The sequence below is a fragment of the Numida meleagris genome, chromosome 9 (assembly GCF_002078875.1).
Source record: "Numida meleagris isolate 19003 breed g44 Domestic line chromosome 9, NumMel1.0, whole genome shotgun sequence".
Taxonomy (NCBI): Eukaryota; Metazoa; Chordata; class Aves; order Galliformes; family Numididae; genus Numida; species Numida meleagris.
The window spans coordinates 10,141,567-10,164,398 of NC_034417.1; the positions used below are offsets into that span (position 1 = coordinate 10,141,567).

At 36.4% G+C, this 22,832-nt stretch overlaps 1 long non-coding RNA gene across 1 annotated transcript; it reads left to right on the forward strand.

The window, feature by feature from the left end:
* LOC110404061 lies at positions 1,788–13,074 on the forward strand. Its single transcript, XR_002442050.1, has 3 exons — positions 1,788–3,067; positions 9,515–9,640; positions 12,603–13,074. It is a non-coding gene; the product is annotated as an uncharacterized LOC110404061 (long non-coding RNA).

Here is a 22,832-nt window from a genome sequence, read left to right on the forward strand (position 1 = left end):
GTTTACACAGTACAATGAAGAGCCATGTGCAGGTGCTTGAGCTATGGGTAAAAGAGTTACTAAAAAGCAGGGTAAAAAAAGGCTTAGTGCTGCTCTATTACACATGTACTGCTTGCAGTCCTTGAGTTGGCTAGATAGCTCTGCACAGCTCCACACCATGCACACCAGCCATCCAGTCTCCAGCAGAATCTTATTTTTAAGTGTTCGAAGTCTATACTCTAGACTCACACAAGATAAGGGTCCAAACTTCCTTGTTTCCTTTCCAGACACGTTGTATGACAGGAGCTCCCTCCAGAGGAACCAGTCAAGGTGCTCGTAACTGTCAAGAGCTGTCAGGAAGAAATCCTGCACACATAGTTCAGCCAAATTATTTTCTTGTTATTTTATTTAATATGTACAGGCTTACCTGTCCCACCTAAGTTACAGTCAGCAACACTCCCTGCAATTTAGTAAAAATTAAAGAGAAAAAAATGAAATTTGTATGTAATTCTTAAAATATTAAACAAAAAGTGAGGAAAAACAAGAAGTTGATTCAAGCATGCAGTTAGCAGAAATTGGTTAACCATTATCACTATTTATACATTTTGAGCTTGGTCTAAATGCCTTTAGAATTTTTGCTGAAAGATTATGCAGACGTTATAGAAGCTAAAATCATTTGTTATTTTGCTGGATAAAACTTTTACTCTCTTATTTCTTTCCAAAAGTGGCCCATAGTTACAGCAATGGCTAGGAATGTGTATACATCTGACTAGTTAAACATCCACAGCTTATTTTACAGCAGTGCTGCTGGCTAAAAAGTTCTGGATCTCTGAAATGTGGTTTGTGGGATCCTATAAGGCCTTGCAGACTTGTTAGAGAATTTCTATTGGGCTAGATAAACATTCTGCAGAGTGCTTTCTTGATTCCTCATAATTTATGCCAAATTTTTCAGTTAACGCACAAAATTACATTATGGCGAGCATTCAGCAAGTGCTGGATGTGCGTGCAAAAACCTTACGTTACTTTTATTTGCAAGTGAAGAGGTTCAAGAATTCTTATTTTGTTCCTATTGCCATAATTGAGTAGAATGTTTTATCACCAAGACTGCACAGTAATCCAGGAGTGTAGCTTAGATCAAACAAATTACCATACCAGCCATGGATGCTGTCAGGAAGCCAACATCTTCAACTAATGGTGCCCAGGTAGAAGCAGTATTGAGTTCACCGAACCTGGAAGCAAGCTTGGCTGCTGTATTAAGTTTAGCACTAAAATACTTTTAATGTCAATGCACTGGAAAATGATACAAGCTACAGATACAGAATAAAAATACTAAAGATACTGCTCTCCAGGGAAATTAATTTAGCTGGAAGAAAAACATATCACAGATAAAAGACAAATGTAGGAATTTTTTTGAAGAAGTTCTCAGAAATGGAAATGCTTCAGTTCCTGCCATACTCCACAATTCACAGAATCATAGAACGGTGAAGTTTGAAAGGGACATCTAGAAGTTATATGGTCCAACCCGTCTGCTCAAGCAGAGACACCTGGAGCAGGCTCTGCCCAGGACCATGTTCAGGCAGTTTTTGAAGATATCGAGGAAGGAAGACTCCACAACCTCTCTATGGAATTTAATTGAGACTCAAATCCTCTAGCAAATCCAGCAAAAGAAATCCTTAAGACCAACATCAGTATTGTTCCTTGTCAACGCTTAAGTCGAAACCACTAATGTTCTCTTCCTTTTTTTCCAGGGAAGGGAAGAATATTAATCTAGGGAACTTCATCCACAGTTTCATATGACAGAGTGAGTACCTAACAGTTCTTCATTAGCCACTACATGAGCACTGAAACATACACTCCAACATAGTGCCCAAGTTTTGAGAACACTGGCTGAGAGGTGAACACCAAGGTGTGAATATTCAGTTGCGTACTTAACAGCACACAGAAGACCCATTGACAGACCAACCAGACTGAAAGGCAGCTACAGTCTGAGGAAGATCAGAGGTTTAAATTTGTTTCGCAATGGTAAGACCTGCAAAATGAAATGATTCAGATCCAAGATAAAGCATTACATCGTGTTTCATACTCAAAGCATAAACAGACTGTTGAGCAAGAAAGGACTGTTTACTTTTTAGTGTTGTTTTCCTTTTCTTACAATGAAATAGAAATGTAATAGTTATAGGAAATTTTAACCTAATTATGTATTTTCCAAAAATGCATCGCTAGAACATTTTAGGATGACAGTTTGTAAGAAAGTAAGCCAGAACTGTGCTTTTGAAGCAACAATTTTTTATGCAGGGCAGAGTTTTGTGGATGCATCCATCCAAGTTTCCAAACACATTTTGCCTACGGGGAATCGAGAATGCAAAATGCCTCTAGGAGCATTAGAAAAGTGCCACAATTCTAAGGGACAAAGTGGCTAAAATATAGTCTTTCCCTTTTTTGTCTTACCAAGTTTCGACCTCAATTTTCGAGGATTTCTATGGGCCTCCACAGTATCAGATACAAAATCCTCCTTAGAGAATCAGTACTAAAGCTGAACTTTTCAAATACTTATTTTCCTTTAAATTCAAGTTCACATCAACTGAAACAGTTTACGGCTGTAGATACCTCTGCAAGCTCTTCTGGTGAGGGTTTCAGTGCTCCTGCTATTGCTTGCACCTCACCCTCCAGCAATACCAATCATACCAAAGGCAATTTCCAAGTCCAGAGCAGAAGCGTTGTGGCTAGATAACCCTGTGCAACACACATCTGAGCTGAAATACATCATGTGAAAAAACTATGAACAGGTGAACACATAGCATAGCTACTCTTCAAGCTTTATTCTTTGTAAAGGAATACAAGGACGTTGAAAGACTTTTATAATCTCCAGAAAGACTAAGAAATAATAGTTAATAGTATACATTTAAGAATAAGAAAGATTTCTTGTTTATTAATGCAAGTGAATATCCGTCTCTGATTATAAGACTTCTGCACATTGCTTCTCTCAAGCATTTTCTGGTTTCTATATTTCTTTATGACATCAATAGAAACCATGGAACTAATGAGCATCCCAGCAACTCAGTTCCAGGATCCACTGAAACACATTTGAGTATGTTTTTAATTACCACAAACATTGATGTATTGTTTTCTAATATTAGTCTACAATGCCTCAATTACTGCCTTTTTCTTTATTGTTTTCATGCTTAGTTCCTCATATTCTGTCCCAAGAGAAAAATACTTATCGTATTACTTCAAAGACATCATACCTTTGGTAGATTTGTGCTGCACTGGACAAATGTAAAACTAGTTTATCCATAAGATTATTTATGGGTAAAAAAAGGTTTATTTAAAATCAAGCTAAACATAAACTTCCGATTTGTATTTGTATGCCCCAGAATTAATCAGGTAAAAGTCTAGGAATTAGTAAACCCATTATTTGTGTGTAGAATATAAATTGAAACTATATGTTACTGTTTTCAGTATTCACTTTTTGAGGCATTTATTGCATATAAGATTGATCAGTTACTTCAGTGTATTACAGCACAGAGGGAAATATTTTACTTAGGTTTTTAAAATATACATTACAAACTATTCTAATATGTCAATATAATATCATTACAAAGAATGAAGTTTCAATACAAAACTGTAAAACAACAGTTTGGAAGATAAGCTTTGTCATTAACAATACCAACTGCCACATGACCTTCTTACAAGTTCCAGGACATACATCAGATTTTTCTTCAGGGATGGTTTTGTATTTTAATAAATTAATAAGAACCAAGTTTAAAGAATAATGAAATCTGACACCTCACTTCTTCCAGAGTTAGTACTGCACGGTTCAACAGAATGTAGGAAGCCTTAAGGACGGTTCAGTTCTGATTATTATCAGATTGGTTTCTTCCCCAAATACTTCCTTTGTCTGTCTTTAGTAAAGATAATTGCCAATGAAATTCTGCCTCTCATAAGAAATAGCTCAGTTTTAATAAGTTTTGAACAACACATGTATCTAGAGGCAGATTAAAAAATAACCAGTTAAAGAAGACAGGGTTACTTTCCTGATGTACTTACTCTAGATGCAGACTGATACTTCTGCAAATGAATTAATTGTCACTTTGACTGAATGCCACGGAACTGGAAACACAAAGCTGTTTTCTCTTGAATTAAGTATAGCAAAATCACAAAGGACTATGCTCTAATAAGAACAGTAGAAGACAAAAAGCCTATAATATTGTCTCCCTGGCCCTAGGGATAAGATATTCTGTGATCTAATAAAGAGGGATGAAAAATATTTGCCCATATAAGTGAAGAGTTTTCCTAGATGGTTCGATTCTGCACATGTCCTTCATTCCTCACTGCTTATAGCATTAATGTTTCAGGCAGAATCAAGCCCTTTACTTGCTGGTGTGACGAGCTTTACTAGCCAAGACCACCCTGCTAGTTTTGGATTAATTAACTGCTGAACAAAAGAAAATATTGACTAACCTGTTTAGCATAACATCCAGTGGCATCAAGAAGCACAATATCTTCTTATAAACACCACTTCAGGGAAAAGGTAGAGATAGGAAAATCTGTAGGTGATTTGAACATATACAACATTCTCTGTGTAATTAAGGAACTACCTGCTGGGAAATACAGATTTTACAGGTCAGAACGAGCAAGTAAATTCTTGTGAGGGCATTTTCTTACTTTGCATGTCCCTTTGTGTTAAAACTGGTGTGACTGTCATTTTGAGTTCTGTACCTTATTTCAGTTGCAAATGCAGTTCTAATACTGTGTCAGACAGTTTTCTTTCAGTAGAAACATTCTCTGTTTCGGTAATGACTTGTTTCTGGTCATCCTATTGCTCCCAGAAATATGTATATTTAATATAGATACAGTGAGTATAAGTATAAAGCTAATGTTTATGTCAGCTTTCCTATATTCAAAAGCAATGACCATTATACAACTCTTTGGTTGCCAGTAAAATTCCTATGTATGAACACACATCTAAGTAAAGAGGAAAAAAGCACTGCTTTGTACCTGGAGTAAAAGTTCTGAGGCACAGCTCCTTATCTCACTTGTAATTCACTTTGGGCAAGACATTAATCTCTTTCTGTTCCTATATGTCTCTCCTAATGAAATTCAAAAAAAATCTGACAGAAGCACACGAGAGAAGAAAGAAGCAGTTAGTACATTTAATAGAAGTTGCATTTGTAACTGAGAAGCAAACGGAGGGCAGGTGTGACTCCTCTGGTAATGTGATAAACACTATTTCAAGCAAGAACAAAAACTGTCATGATTTCAGAAAAAACAGGATTAGGAGAAGCAATAAGTCAGTCCTAAAATACCTGCCAAGCCTATTAAAAAAAAAACAACAGACATTCAGAAGAAGAAATAGTGTTCTTTGTGAACCGTAAAATAAAACAAGGCATAGAGTCCAAGCTCTCCTTTGATTGAAACTGTGTTACTGACACTCGTGGCAGCAGAAGACATTTCCTGCCCATCTTTCTACATGCCTAATTTGTATACCTTGTTGTTGCCAGAAAACTAATTTTGGAATAACAGAATTTTCATCAACCTGGGGATGAAGTGAGGACACCAGGGTCCTGCAAGTGGATATGGGACTGCAAAACAACGTTTCGTAAAAAAAAAAATAGTAATAAAAAAATCCACTTGGGCAAATATGGAAAAATAGTTCATCAAAAAAAGAAACAAAATGAAATATGTCAAATTCCCGAGTGACTTCTCACAACCTTTACTGCATTAGTAGGAATACAGACCACAGTGTAGCATCTGAACACTATTAAAGGATGCAGACCACACAAACAGTTCAACAATGCTTCCTTGGGATAAAATATTATTGCTCCCAGTACTAGTCTTTCTGACCATATGCGTTGGGGGGTTTAAGGAAATGTTTTTCCCACTTTAGGAAAAGACTAGATCATTTCATTAAGCTGAAAATAAATAAATAAATTTTACTTGGAGACACATTTTGTCATCACTTGCACAATGTTTTGTTAAAAGATACCCAAGTAAGCACTGAGCAAATCAGTGTACCAATATGAATTTCCCTAATCAAGACAAAACCTAATGCAGAAAGAATACCAGAGTCTGGCTCTTAGAGCTCACAAGAGATTAATTTTCGGCTGGATTATCATTTTAGGAAGCTTTTATGAAAACTTTAAAACTTGTCTACAAATTGCCTAACAATAATCAAAGAAAACAGATCTTAGCACTAGGGTATTAAAAGAATACTTTGGATGAACCATTCCAAGTCAGTGACCCTAGGAGGAGGCAGTAAGGAAGGTCTTTTGGATGCTACACAAAATTTGGACATGGAATTGTTCCCTAACTGAAGCAGTCTTCTTTCTCTTCTTTATTCCTTTAAGATCAGCTTCTTGTATCAAAGGAAAAAAATTGTTTTTCTTGAACTAATAGATATTTCTGCTGTTACTTACTTTGTACAAAAGCTTCCAAGGTCATTAACACTTGAAAAGGTGAGCTATCTCTATCCTTCCCTGTAATCATTTGTATTGCTCTTTTTCCATTCTATTATTGTTTTTAGAGGTAGTTAAATGTGAAAAGCATAATCTTGTTTATGAGGAAAATGTTATTCAACATAATCAAAACCTTGCTATATGATTCATTTTCCATTTCATACTTATATTTCAACACAGACAATGACATCTGGAGTTATACAGTATGCACAGGCCCTGATCCAAAAGCTTTTGAGAACAGACTATGTTATTTTCAATTGGCCCTGGATTGGTTCCCTAATCTATATCATACTGGCTCTTTATTGCATATATAATTAACATCAGAAGTTTCTTTTTAACATAAGGTATACAGTGATTCACCAAGGATCTTAAAACATTGAATTTTAAGTCTTTCATTGAATTGGTAAGCAACATGATATATTAGCAATCATGGCTTACCACTGCCTGCTACTTTTCTAAAGCCACACTACCTTTCAGGAGCTCAGTTTTTTTTACACAATTGTTCCTAATGAGGCTCATCATCTAAATGCCACATGGACTACAACAAAGATGAATGAATTCCCTTATGCCTTCTATCAAAAGGTACAGAAATGCTCATAGAACCATGGAACATCCTGAGTTGGAAGAATCCACAAGGATTGTTGAGTCCAACTCCTGGCTCCACACAGGACCACCCAAAATTCTAACGATATTTCTGAGAGAGCTGTCGAAATTCTTCTTGAAATCCACTGGTCTTGGTGCTGTGACCACTGCCCCAGAGAGCGTGTTCTGGTACCTGCTCACCCTTCTCACTGAAGAACCTTTTCCTAACAGCCAGCCTAACATAGCTCCATGCCATTCCATTGGGTCTTATTCCTGGTCACCAGAGAAAATATTATCTTCCTAGATCATATGAATGTGGTTATTTTTGATTCTTGAACTTTTTTTTTCCTAATGGGAATAGACGGTGATGTTGTCTGGGGAGAAAACTCTAGAAATCATACCCTACCTTTCTGTTACAGAAGAAAACAACCATTAAGATGGATTTCTACAGTATACTGCGTTTCTTTATATTATGACAAACTGATTCTTCAGACAAAGTTGTCAAGATTATCATCCATTCTTCTGAAATTAGTGGGATTATTTACACGAGTAAATGGAACGGGATTTGACCCTTACTTGATTCTAATGATGATAGCCCCTTGCCTGTAAAATGATACTGATCACTGAATTCAGTTGGTTGTAAAAACCATCTTTGTGTTCTTGCTGCACCAAATTTGGCCTAAAAACAACCACTCCGACCCCCCAAGATTAAACAAAAAACCTAAGTCTTTTAAAAACATAAGGATTCCTTAAAAGCTGATCTTGTAAGCTTATGCTTACAAACACTTTCTTGGTCAAACTAATTCCAAACTGCAAATGTTTGTTTAGCGGGAATGTGCTTGGGTTTAATACTACCTGTGCACAGATACGGACTCCTGTCAATCTTAACTCACCATGACGATAGAAATTAATCCTTGCCCGCTACTATATCCAAAATAAACATAACTCAAAAAGACTGTCTTAAGAAACATCTTGCATACATAAAGCCACAGTCACCATATAAGCAATCTCAGTTTTCATATATTTCAAGGCCACCTCGCAGTTTAACTGCATAGAATAAGCGGTCAAAGGGTAGAAGAAGGTCACTGCTACTACAGAGACTATGCAGGATGTAGTCTAATGTTGTCATTCAGGGTTGAAATGCATTTCACAGTTCAAGGCTAAACAACTGCTTGCTTCAGTAGAAAGCCCCTGTGTCCTTACAAGCAACAATGCCCTACTTCTCCTGACCTTGGCTGAAAGACACAGTAGTATCACACTATTAAGTACTGTATCTAGTACTTAAACTATCCAAAGTCCTTTTGACTATCACATGCAGCTCACCTATTCCACTGCACCTTTGTTCAGTGCATACTGATGAATCCATAAACAAGCTGGCAAGTTCTTAAGGCACAGTTCAGCAGCTCAGCAAATGGGCTGACTCTCACTAATGCATTCTTTAAAAAACACAGGTTAAAAGTGCAACATTGCTTTTACACTACAAATATTTTTATAAATCTATTTTAGTCCTATCAGTGCCTTGTCTGTATTTGAAACACGCGAGAAACTCTGTTCACATTATCGTGTAGATATTGAAATGCAGGTTTTCATCGAATAGTGAAACTCAGTAAGAAAACCTCTGCTTTCACACAATACTTTATTATTTTATTTATAAAAAATGTTTAACTGGTGTTGAAACTCACCTTCATCACCAAAATTCGTCCAGTGACATGATCAATAGTCCCATAATCTAAATCATCCTTTTGTTCAAAGTGAAAATATTCTTTGTCAGGATAAATAGCTTTAATAATTTCAAGATGTTATTGGAATAAATGCTACTGGCTTGAGTAGCCTTTCTACTTGGCAAGTCTGTGTAACCAGTGTTCACCACACCCTGATGAGAAAGAAAAATAAGTAGTTGTCAAAGCTTTCATGTATTATCTTGGAAACATTTCACATGTTCCCCACAGATCCAATGCCTGTTTTATACATGCTAGTAAATCAAATTTGCATATTACTGTAGACATGAGTTAGTAAAGCTTTGTTTTACAAGTTAAGGGTTCTGTTTAAAACTAATAGCTTACTCTGATGCATGACCAAAGAAAGTCAGCAATTTTGTCAGGAAGCCAGAGACTAAATGAGCTGGGAGGCCAGTCAGGGAACTAGTTACAAAACCATATGGTGCTTATTTTTGAGGATAAGAAATCAACTACTACTTTAAATTTGAAAACACCTCATGATTGTCTGATAAGAATCACATTGTACAATGTGTTTCATAGATTAACTGTACGCTGGTCAATCCCAAGGAAGAAAATATAGACACCTTCAGACTTAAATTCTTTGCAAGTACATCTGGATGAAGATCATGTTTCTTTAACATCCTTTCATATTATTACAAATGCAGACCAACAAAAAACCCAAAAGAAATCGAATGCCATGCTCTGAAAACAAATTATATTGAATTCTGATCTTGAATACTGTGCCCTAAACGATTATTTCTTTTCATTACATCATTCCAGGATAGCTATGCGGATGTTGCAGTTGCCAGTTCATCCCATATGCAGCCACACTTGTTGGCTTCAACACATACTAGAGCAATTCATGACATGATAGTCAAGGATGGCAGCACCAGAAGTCAAAACAAGGTAAAATTGAAATGTTTTAGTTGGAATATTCTTTTCATCTAGCTTGCCAGAACAGGACAGTTGTGAGGAAAATATAAAATGAAACATGCAAGTATTCCGTTAATACTTTATGCTCATCTACCTAAGTCAGTTTCTAATAAGATACCTTGCCTCAGGAAAATTCTCACATACTTACTGAATTACTTGCATTTTTTATTGCTTCAATAAAGGCTCTTTACAGAGGAAAACAAATGACAGTACTGCAAAGAGGAAAGCTCACAGCATTACAATTATTAGTAATAAGTGTAAGGCAGAGAACAGCAGGTGCCTAGAGGGTTTTTCTCATTGTGTACAATAGAATTTGACTTATTTTTATGCTGCAGAAATCTCACAAGTTTGATAAGTTTTCCCACTCTGTAAGCAGACTCTTTAAATGAATAGTTACAAAAAATCTTTGAGCCCCACACAGACCTTCTGTGTGCCTAAAAAGCCTGCTGCTATACTAACACAGAGCAACGTGGAGCATGAAGTATAGGCCGAAAATCTAGGCAGGACACCTGGGGAAGAGAAGCAAGCAATATGTAAGCTACTGATTATATGTAATACTAGATAAGCTTTGGCAGATACAGCCCGACTCAGAACAAAAAGTAAAATGAATACTTAAATTTGGAAAGAGATACATGAAAACTAAGTATTTCAAAGTTCCAGCAGAAAAATAACAGAAATATTTCTTTCCCTCAGAGAAGAAGGTAAAACTGGTCATTTTTTTTTCATTAAATTCGAATAATAATAGCAAAGTTCTCATTACTTCTGCAAGGTGTAGAGTTGGAAATTATGCAAACTTTGCTGTCTTTAATCAAGATCCAAAGCTCCTGATTTAAAATAATTTTGACAACCAATTTAGTAAAAAACTCTAGAGATGCAAAATCAAGGGACAAAAATCAAGGCTTATCAAGAAGAATGTCACTTTAATCTTGCAAATTTATGAACAGTCTTCATTTCATCACTTTTATTACGTTTGTCAAACCTGCCTCCAGGTTTTGGCTTCTAGAATCAGATCATTACAGAAAAATAATCTTCCATTTAAAAAGAAAAATATTCCTGTAACTAAGTTGGAAACGTGACACGGGAGGAGATCATGAAAGAATAAGTTGAAGATTGATTACACCTTCATATATTTTTGAAACAGTCTCACACTTAGAACTGCATTGTTTTGAAGAAAAGAAAAAATGGTAGAACATGAATTATTTAAATGGTATTTCAATATATGTTCTGGCAGTAGCAAAAAATTTGGACCTTTCTATTATGTTACCATTATATTATATGACTTCATCAGATCACATCCAAACTTAATCTTCATCTAAAAATGATAATCTTGAGTTTAAATCTACCATATCTGTTGTAAAATAGTGACACAGAATGAGATCTTTTAAGAAAAATTGAAAATAAATCTCTAAATTGAATTTACTCTTCTTCTGTATTTGGATTTGGAGTGCTCAAAAGTCTTGCTAATAAAGCTCTAAGGATGCATTTAAGGGCATGTTTGGTATTATTGTTAAAAAATGATGTTACCATGCTTGTAAAAGTCACAACACATAAAATATTCAAGGATGGAATGGTGTCTGGATAATATTCTAATTTGTAGTTTCATTACCTATGAAAGAAAAGACTGCTTTAGGACTCCACAACACATTGGTAAGAATTCCATGACAGACATACAGTGTCTTCAAGGAAAAGACTGTCTTCATTATTATAACACAGGTTACTTTTCATTTCTTACAGTAACATTGGTATTGTTTGTATTTCCCTTACACTTCAATTTGCTGATTTTTAATCTACACACCTTATAAATGTGAAACTCTCCAGAACAAGTCATTTCTGCTTTACTTTCATCCTAGTTCCCCAATTACTTATTCTTTCAATTATCCCACATGCTCTTAACAATTTGAATCTTAGCTCTATTTGCCAACTACACATTTACGAAAGTAAATGAAACAAGATCAATAATTTTAATTAGAAAAAAAAAAAGAGTAACTGGGTAGATATATAGTACATGTGACTGCTTCCAGAAAAAAACAAAATAATAACCATATTGTGTCTGAATATCTAGATACCTGCTTAATTCAGTAAGCATGTTATATTAGTATGGACACGTTTATGTTCTGCAATAGTTATAAGGAATATCTAACTTGGTATAATGGTATAATATCCACCTCTTTACACTGTTGGGCAAAAAATACCATTTCTGCTTCAGTACATTCTTGGGACATTTTTTTGAATAACTTCTAATACTCTTTCCTGTTTCAGCAGTTAATTCCTTTTAGAGGTTCTGCTCCAAGGAGTTTAAACTGCTCCAATTCTGGAGGCTTGTGCACAAGGAGTGGAGATTACAAACGTGGGATTATATTCTGTTTTATAAAAACAGTCATTGCAGTATTAACAGAGGCAAGGCAATGATGGTTAACAGATTCTCTCATCATAACCAGATCTGTTAAAGGAAAAGTGACAAACCCTTTTTCATAAGAAGTGGGAAATCAGGCTGTGCGCACTTACCAGTTTTACCTGAGCAGCTTCTAAATTCCTATTTGAAACAAAAATTTCAAAAATAAAATGATCACTACAATTAGTTTCTTAAATTCCAAAATAATTATCTGCGTGCTTATTTTACTAAAGAAAAGCTGAAGTTAATTGTCCAAACTAGAAAAAGGCTGTTTTTGTTAAGGAGTCAGTGCTTAAGGAGTCTGTCCCTAAAATATCTCAGCCTACATTCTCCAATGGAAAACCTACCTGCTTTCTCAAGTAATCACAGTTTCCATTCTCTTCGATAAACGACTTAAATTCTGCAGCGATTAAGTGGCACATTTTCTCTGTTGTAGATTATAGTACATTATAATCCACTGTGAATTACTGAAGAGTTTCTATATTGCTTCAATTTTCTGCTACGGATACTGTGGTAGTAAGTCTGTAATAATTCTATGTTTAGAGTTGAAATGCTGCTTAAGACAGGAGACCTGAGATCTATAGAGAGGCACCGGGAGCACTGAGGAGACAGGCAGCTGGGGACACCGACGCTCTCGGAAGCCGCACTGCACGCCGGAGTGCAGCCCTGAGGGACTGCAGCCCAAGGGATGACCCACACTGGGCACAGCCATGAGGGGCTGCGGCCTGTGAGCAACCCTGGTAGACCGAACTGGTTACAGGCAACCTCATCCTCAGAGGAATGGAAAAGGACCAAAGGTGACGTGGGGAAAACAAGGGAAGTCGGGACTAGGAGGGGGATGGGAGCAGGGAGATGTATTTGACTAAAGTTGAGTCTGGAGACTGGAGAATAAACACATTCAAGCGTTTAATTATTTGCTTTCTTTTTTTTCCCCCCCTGAATATCCAAATAAGCAAACAGAAGTTTATGTTAATTAGTAGTACATTAAATCAAGTTAAAATTCTTAAAGTCAAGACTTTTGTCTGCAACACATTACACGTACCCGGAAAATTATTTTCAAAGGGCATCCTTCAGTGCAAATGACAGTATAAATTTGATCATAATATTTTATAGTCTTAAGCAGTATTCTAGATTCTAAGCCATATTTTCTTACTCTACCCTCTACTAAATCCTCTAACATCCCTCACTTTGTAGCTCCTGCTGCAGCCAGCCCAGTAATGTCACCAGCAATTATCAGCATCTAGAGAGATCAAACAGATAGAGAAGTGCATTCTATGTATGCTTATTCCATCATATGCCCTGTCTGCCATACGCCTTATCTTCAAAAGCACTTTAAAGAGTATCAGCAGCTACAAACTTCAGGGAAGCAAAATAAAATAAAATAAATTAATTAATTAAAAAATAAAAATATCCTATCTCAACAGTGCAGCATTTTTAACAGCTGATTCTGGCAGTAAGAGCAGGTGGTCATCCATACAATCTGTGCCATATGTAAATAAAAATAAAAAGTTAAATGAAGCATCACTAGGGTCACTTTCCCATTCCACAGCATATAGACTTCAACTCTGAAACTTCAGTAACAAGAAATGCTAATCCTGATTTGATCAGCCACACAATGGTTCTCCTTTAGTATAGTTCTTCTCAGATATGAGTTCTGACAGGTACACTGAAATGGGTATCAGAATGCAGAGTTCAGCCTCAGAATGGAAAAAATATATATTGTTTGAAGATCCTTAATACACGTTTCCAACACAAAAACCTACTGTGTAAACATAATCTGTAGCAACTATACCTTCACAAGCAAAACTCGTCCTGACAGCATTATCTGCCAAAATGATCAGCAGACCACATTACTGATTTCTGTCTGTAACCTGAAAACAGTAGATAGTAAGTAGTGACACTCTTATATGAGAGAACACTCAAATAACTGCACCAAAATTGTGCACACAAAATGTTACATACTGTAGAGCTCAGATGTCAGTATATAAATTACAGAAGCAGAGTCAAAACCTCTTGAGGTAAATACATAAACCAAGTCAATTAGATAACTAATAGAAGCCTCTTAAACAATAACTATAAAGGACAGATTAAAGCAGTAAGTCTTGAAACAACACATTGAATCACCATTCCAATTTATACCAGTAGTTTGAAAATTAAATGCTTCGTGGAGAACAATTGCTGAGAAAAGAATGCATAGCAAGGATGCTGGGACACAGCATGGGTAAAGTGCTTCCTGAATCTGCAGTATCTTAATTAGTTTTTATTCTGTGGATCAGCTGATATGGCTATACTCGACTGTCATCTCACTTACACAGAATGTAGACAGTGCACAGAGTTGCTCCCAGCTATTCCAGGAATTCACAGCATAGATTCCATCGCTAAAGTAACCAGTTGATGATTACATGAACTTTACATGAACTAGGAAACGGTAAACCTTTCAATTACCTCCAAAAGGAAGCAAATGTTTGAAACATACAAGTTGCATCCATAGTTATGTGCATCTTAAGCACTCCTCTATAACTTATTCCTCCCAATAAGCTATTGCTGAAAAATCTTTTCCGTTTATTGGCTTTCGTTCAAAGAACAAGAGGTAGCCCAGAAAATATTCATTAAAATGTTTACTCATCTTTATTTTCTGTCGCTATACGGACCATACTAGAATAAAGATAACATAAAAAAACTAAGGAATATGTGTTTGTTACAGCAGGCATTCTTTTTTGTTACCAACATCTAATACTTGGCTTGGCTTTTTATTTGACTGTTTCTGACCTACAGGGGAATTCAGGAAAGAATCTCCAACTACTTCACAGTGCTGCAAGTATTTAGTGTTTTGAAGTGGGGATTGGGTGATGTTGTTTTCAAAGAATCATAAAATGGCTTAGGTTAGAGGGGGCCTCAAGAATCATCATGCTGCATCATGCTAAAAACAAATATTTCAAGATAAGTTTATATAAAAAAATCAGCATTGTTTAGAGCCCTGTGTTAGAACCATTGGATGGAAATCAGAGAGCTTGACACTAGGTTAATTAGATTTGAATCATTTCACAGACAAAAAAAAAGAGATAGACTGCATAACAGGAAAATACTATTCATCCTTGTAGCCAGATTGATTAAATTTACTAGAGTTGTCATCGAGACCTTTTGGAGACTGGATTCATGATCTTGTTTATGGTTCTGTAAAAAGAAACAATATTGACTGCTGATGTTATCATGACTTGCAATTTTCCCCCCTTAATTTCACTGTGGCTGAATACCTAAGAACAGATTTAACTTCATCTCCTTCTGAAAGTGAAACAAAACAGCAACTAACACCTGCTCTTAGTAAGGTAGGAAGATGAAGCTGCAAGGCACATCTTAAGTCATGAAGTTCAATGTCCTTCAAAGGCAAATACCACCCAATCTTTACCATGAATTTAATTTGTCTTCTGAAATATGTAAGCAGAAAATGTTTCCTACTGAAGGCATTACACATATACCAATGAAAGTACAAATCTACTGAACCAAATTTTAATGCTGTGGAAGAAGATCTTTCTTCATCCATATTTAAATCCATTATTCTTCATCCGATTCAAATTTTACTACAATCAGGTGGGAAAAAAAAAGCCACCAACAGGAAAGAGGAAAAGCAGACCACTTGCTTCTTTTTGAAGGTACAGAACGAAGTGTTGTTTCACGTCCCTAGAGATACGGGAAGGACAGAGTAGCAACTGCAGTGTTAAAAAAGCAAGACACAGAATGGCTAGAGATCAGTGTCATTCATATTACTTACGATTATGTTTACTTAGAGCTATACAAATGTATACAGTAATCACAAGACAACTTGATACTTAGGTCATTTGCATACAGATGCAACAGCCATGCATCATAAGCCAGAGTCACAGCCCAGATGTGACACAGTTAAAGAATTTTTTTCACCTCTCCAATGCCATTACTTCTGATGGCACTGAATTAGCATCAGTTTTCTCTGGAAAAGTGTGCAAATCCCCAGCTGCTGTTAGCTAACTCCCAGCTTGTCTTCAAGCTACTATGCTGCTTACCAACCTCCCTCACCTTGCTTTATTCATTCTCAAATTTGGAGAGAAAATGAAAAGATAATTTCTGCTTTGCACAATATGATTCAGTTTATTCTGACTACAAAAGTTTGGTTTGAAAACCATCACGGAATAAAAATGGCACATCAAAGCACTTCAAATAGCAGCATATGAGTTTTGCTCTCTTTTCTATCTTTAGTAATCTTTACTGAACCTATTCTGTGTTTTCTTTGACATTGAGTGAGTATCAGTCCTGTAAGCTTACTTTTTCCTATGCTGTTAATAGAGAGTTTACTCACTTCAGATTATCTCAGTTTGGATAGCCAGACACTAACTAATTCAGATCATATAGAAATTAACTGCTTACCTCTGCATGGTTTTGTTTTTTAACTACTTCTTTGTGTCTTCTCTCAATGAATGAAAAAGATTGATAACTTATATTTTACAAGAAAGAATAATAATAAAAGTTTTAGTCCAAAGGGTCTAAAAGAATAAAACAGTGGCAAAATTTGCACTTTTATTCCTCATTTTTTAATAATAAGGAGGGACTTCAAACTTATTTAGCTTCTGTTTGTTTCTACAATTAACTCGTCTTAGGCATAGTCACTGCCAGAAGGTGAGAGAAGCACACATACTAGGTCAGTTTTATTCTAACAGGGAAAAATTGCTGGCAGATGATTTGCTGAAGGAGAGAGGATAAAAAAGGGGATAAAATGGCAGGGAGGTCTGAATCTATATTAGCTCACAGTTCTTTGGGATATCTAAGCCTGCACAAACACAGCACAAAAGAAACATGGAAATGAGATAGACAATGGAATTAAGGCAGGGACAGAGTGAAGGCTGATGTGACCTCAAGTACTTACAGGGCATTTCAAACAGTAGCAGCATGAGAATATAGGTATTGGAGATAGTTCTTTCTCTCATCAACAGCTTAGTTCTCACGTCTAGCGTGAGAATGAAGGCAAGACAAACAGCAGCTCTACAAACTGCAGTAAGTGCTGAGACTCTGTATTGAGCAGGTCTTCTATAAAGCAATATGAGATCTTGGTTTGAATTGTTCAAATTCAAAAAAGCAAACTAATGGTTTGATTCAGCTCAGTTCTTTACAAATCCCATTGCTGTTTTGTTAGAACATCAGCTTCTGAGTATCAGACCACTCTAATTTCAGATTAAAATTAGCCAAGGTTTGACAAAAACCTTACGTAAAAATACAGACTTAGTAGAGTTCAACAAAAAAGTTTAGTTTATTATTCTCAAGACACCTAGATATCTGTATCCTGGACAAGTTTTGCAGAAACAAGAATTTTTTGCATGTAGGATGTTAATTAAACAGGACTGGCCCAGGGATGGGCCAAGCATCCTTCTTCCTGTGAAAGAGAACTTACTTAAAACCTTTGTGGACACACGGAGAGCAGAAAGGAAATGAATAAATACTATAGCATGTTATACACGATGTGGAAAACACTGAACTACATTCACTCTGCACCTCCAAAGTGGAATGTTACAACGTTATAAGAAATGATATGAAAAGATGGTTACCGATGACTTCTGAATAAAACATCAGTGGCAAGCAAGTGGCAATGAAAATGCTTTGTTCAATGAAGCACTTGTGTTTGTTATCTTTACCAAATTGATTCTGCTTCAGATGAACTGGTTCAAATTTTAAACCATTTCAATATATAGTCTATGTACATAAATAATTGACACGGTATTTAAATTAGGTTTTCTTAATGAGTTCCTTGTATAAATCTAAATTGCTTTGAAATCACTTCCAAAATGCAATTGTTTCAAGATGTCTCTTATGCTGAATATTGACTCGGTGGTTTGGCCAGTAATACAATGGGATAGTACATGGGGAGCTGAAGATCAAAACTAGCAGGAGGAATACTGCACCTTCAATTGTCAGAGGCTGTAAGTTTAAGAGCAGTAGCAAATTCTTCTACTCAATTCATACTGTCCCTCAAAATAAACACAGCAACTTCAAAGACAGCTTGGGGGGGGAACCCATAATCCCAAAGATAATCCTGTCTTCATGTCGTGACCCGTTCACATATTCCTTTGCAAACAATCTTACCATAGAATGGCTTGGGTTGGAAGGGACCTCAAGGATCACCAAGCTCCAACTCCCCTGCCACAGGCAGGGCCCTCTACCTCCACATCTAATACTAGAGCAGGCTGCACAGGACCCCATCCAACCTGGCCTTGAACACCTCCAGGGACAGGGCATCAACAACCTCTCTGCGCAGCCTCTTCCAGCATCTCACCACACTCTTGGTAAAGAACTTCCCTCTGATATCCAACCTAAATCTTCCCTCCTTCAACTTAAAACCATTTCCCCTTGTCCTGCCATTATCTACCCTTGTAAAGATCTGACTCCCCTCCTGTTTGTAGACTCCCTTTAGGTACTGGAGGGCTGCAGTGAGGTCACCCCGCAGCCTTCTCTTCTCCAGGCTGAACAAGCCCAGCTCCCTCAGCCTGTCTTTGTAGTGGAGGTGCTCCAGCGCTCTGCTCATCTTTGTGGCCCTCCTCTGGACCCTCTCTAACAGCTCCCTGTCTTTCTTGTATTGGGGGCCCCAGAACTGGATGCAGTACTCCAGATGGGGCCTCACCACAGCAGAGTAGAGAGGGACAATCACCTCCCTCTCCCTGCTGGCCACCCCTCTTCTGATGCAGCCCAGGATACCATTTGCTTTCTGAGCTGCTCCGAATCTTATGTTAAGCTACAAAATAAAAGATACAAAAAAATACAAAGACTTTTCCCCCTAATTCATAATCACTTAATTTTTTATCAGGTCCAATGGCACAGATACCATTTCAGTAGATACAAGTTATGGAATCATAAAATCATTTGAGTTGGATGGCAACTTTAAAGGTCATCTCATCCAACATCCCTGCAGTACACAGGGTCACCTACAGTTCTTTTAGGTTGCTCAGAGCCCCATCCAGCCTGATCTTCAGTGTTTCCAGGGAGGGGGGTGTCCACCACCTTTCTGAGCAAACTGTTCCAGTGATTTACTACTCTTATCGTAAAAAACTGTTTTCTTTAATCTAACCTAAATCTCCTGTCTTTTATTTTGAAACCATTTCCCCTTGTCCTATCACAGCAGACCATGATGAAGAGTCTGTCTCCTTCTTTCTTATAGCCCTCCTTTGGATACTGAAAGTCCACTCTCAGGTCTCTCTAGAGCCTTCTCTTCTCCAGGCTGAACAGCCCCAGTTATCACAACACCTTACAGATTTTGAAAACTCCCTACATTGATCAAATCCAGTAAAGTTTTATGTACATAAGTAATCCTTACAGAAATATAATTCCTGGCTGACCTTAATGGGATTGTTAGCGTGAGAGAAGGTGGCAGGATTGGGCTCTACATTTTCTTAAATAAAATAGAACATCTCCAGATGAATGTTCTGCTGTTAGTTTTTATAGTGTCTTCCACAGCCAGCCCACATGGTCTCACAAGCACATTTGTAGCTGCCAAAACAATAACAAATTAAAGTTTGGTTTATAAAAAGGCCTTGGCTCAGACACTGCATATACAAGTTCACACGTTGTTTACTCTGAAAAAGGTGTGGAACTGACCACAATGAGGTGACAACTCCAATTCCATTCACACATGAAGTGGGAAAACCAATAACACAACTGCAGGATGAGGAAAGGACACTGTTTTTCCTGGCTCATGCGTGAATAAGCCGTGCTGTGTTAATAAAGAAATGAGGTCATTTTGTAAAGCAGACTATGGAACAGCTGCCTCTTCCCCCTTAGTACATATCTACATGTAAATATATATTTATATAGTTCTATGTAAATATGAGGTTTGATCCAAAAGTAATGCCTCCTATTTTATTATGTTGACCCACAAAGGCAGAGGCAGATGTCGGCGGAATGGCAGTAGAGTAGAATCTTGCCACCAATAGTGTTCTGTGCTTTTTGTATCTGTCCTAGTTTCCATGGAAGTAAATAGGAGATAATACTTTTGGAGTGACCTACACGTATACGTCTGTGCACACATTTCCATGCTCTGTTTCATGTTGTTCAATATACAAACTGCATAAATGACCACACATTTTAATTCATTCAGTTGACAGTTTTGTCAGTCAAAAAAAAGCCCTGTAGATCAGTGATCCAAAAAACCTGTGTATGAACTCATAGTTATCAGGAAGGTTCATGACCTTCCCTTATTGTCACTAGAATTTGTAACTAAGCATCTCTAGCTCTTTTTCATAATGAATTTCACATTTTACAGGTCTAGAGCTTTGGTAAACACAGTATGGCAGGTAAAACTTAAATGCCAGAGTATCCCAGATGCAGTACTAAATTCTTAATACTCTGCTACCTTGCTGGTTGCAGGATTATTTGTACCTGTAGTAAATGAATACATTGACAATTTTAATAATAACACTGTCAGATTAGGAAGAGTTTCACGTTAATTTTTCAGAGGTATTGATGGCGCAGGGCTAAAGGAACCACGTCAATAGGCAGCACTGCCAGCTCACATGTAGGAGGCAGTTTTTATTTGAATATCAATTCCTGAAAAAATCTCAGTGAAGCGGTGGAAAACTAAGAAGTTTTACACAAGAAATACGAGCAGCATCTCTATACCAACATGTTCAACAGAGAAGGCTACAGATGGCAAGTGTATAAATGGAAAAAAAAGTTTCATAAAATATGAAACCTGCTGGCAATTGCTTGGTTTTGTTTCTTTTTTTTTAAAAAAAAAAAGAAGAATAAATTGAGGAATTTTGACCATGCAAATCTCCAGTATTTCTTCATATTAAAATAAAATAACTAGAAATGATAAATAAAGGCATTTTTATGCATGTTGGCTGGCCACATATGTATAACTGATCTTTTATTTTCTGTGAATTTAAGACGTGCTGGCAAAGGAATTTCTAAGATTTTTATTTGTTTTGGTTGCTTAAATAGAAATTAAAATTCCTTATAGTATAACTTCCTCTATAAATCAAATAGGTTACAGGTTTTCTGGAAACTGACATCATTGTCAGAAAATTATAGTCAGAAGCAATCTACTAAAAAGGCAAATAGGTCAATCTTTATGTGCATCCCTAGTGCATTCATGCTGTCTGTATTGAATATATAAAGTAAGCTATCACTGAATTTGTTCAGAGATTTGCAAATTGGGATTCTTCATTTTCCCAGATAACTGCTTATCTTAATAAAATCTTTTGATAAAAGAAAAACATACAAGAATTAATTTAGGGTTCTTACTATTAGGCTTTCATCTTTATCCTCACAGCTGTAATGTTTCGTCCAAGGTAATCTGGGGATATAAAGCATGAAGTTTGTACAGCCAGATTATTAGACCAACTGGTATAGCTGGAAAAAGCAGACACTCAGACACTGAAAATCCATTATTCAGTCTGAAATAGAAGCAGCAGCCAAAGACCAGGCAAGTGTATGTGTATTAAAAAAAAAATCCTAAAGATGAATTCTAACATGTAGTGATCACTTCATTTAGGTTTAAAAATTATTCCATTGTTTCACATACATCACAGGTTCTAACAAACAAGATACAAAACTGAACCATATGAACATGTATGCAAATGGAGTTATAAAGTACTATTTTGCTTTTAAACTCCAATAATTGCTGCAACATTTCTATTATACAAAAATTGACCTTTAGATGGCATCCGAATTTATATTTGAATACCTTCTGTTAAACAAACAAAACCAAAATGTTGTGACAAACTCTTTGCATTCACCATTATATCAGACATATAATGCACGTTTTGCAGTCTGTCAACTTCACAAGGTTTGGAAATCGCTTAGATTGCCATCCAGTTTCTGGGTGTAACATCTCAACACTAACACTGAAACAAATACTGAGCAACTGACAAGGCAATCCAGAAGAAGTTACCATCCTGTTTACTGTTGCCAAAATAACAGTCTTCACTGCCCTTTTTGTTGATCTAGCTATCCTGTAAGTATAAAAACATTAATAAAATAGCTACGTAGTTAGCCCAGATCACATCTATTCTATGGCAAAAAACATATGCTACATGGGGATGGGGAAAAAAAAGTAATCAGTTATCCTTTGAGGAATAAACGTCTGCGAAAAAAAGGAACCGCACACTGAAAATAATAGAACAATGAGTACTCTGTGAGCATTGCTCATCTGAAAGAACAACGTGAATATACAAAGCTTTGTTACAATACAGTGTCCAGACACTGAAGATGTCACACAGTAACTTCTTGAAATGTTAATTTAACATTCTTCATGCGTATTTGTTTCTCTAAAAATCTATGAGTACATGCACAGTGAAACTAATTTCTTTAGAGAACAATATTTCTCCGTAGAGACTACCAAAAAACCATGTACAATGATTCTGAATAGAAATTTTAAGCATTCATCTTTACGTACAATAGATTACTCAGCCAACGGAAGACAGAATATTACTCAGCTACTTAAAAATGATATTGTCTGAAATCGGTCTGGTCTGCAGCAGGAATGGGGAACTCTTGACCCATAAAGTATGAAACTTGGTTGTGGTTTGGGTTTTTATTTTGTTTTGTTTTCTAATTATTACATTGGTCAAGGCTTTTCTCAGACTTTCCAAAGACAAATGAATAATACATTATTACAACATAACCACATCCTGTGTAGTATTGTACTGTCTGACTTCTGAGATGCTGCACATATATTTTATGAAAGCGAACTACAGCAAGTTAATTTTTTGTTTACTCTAAAAATATTTGGGCTAGTTTATTTGAAGTATACAGATT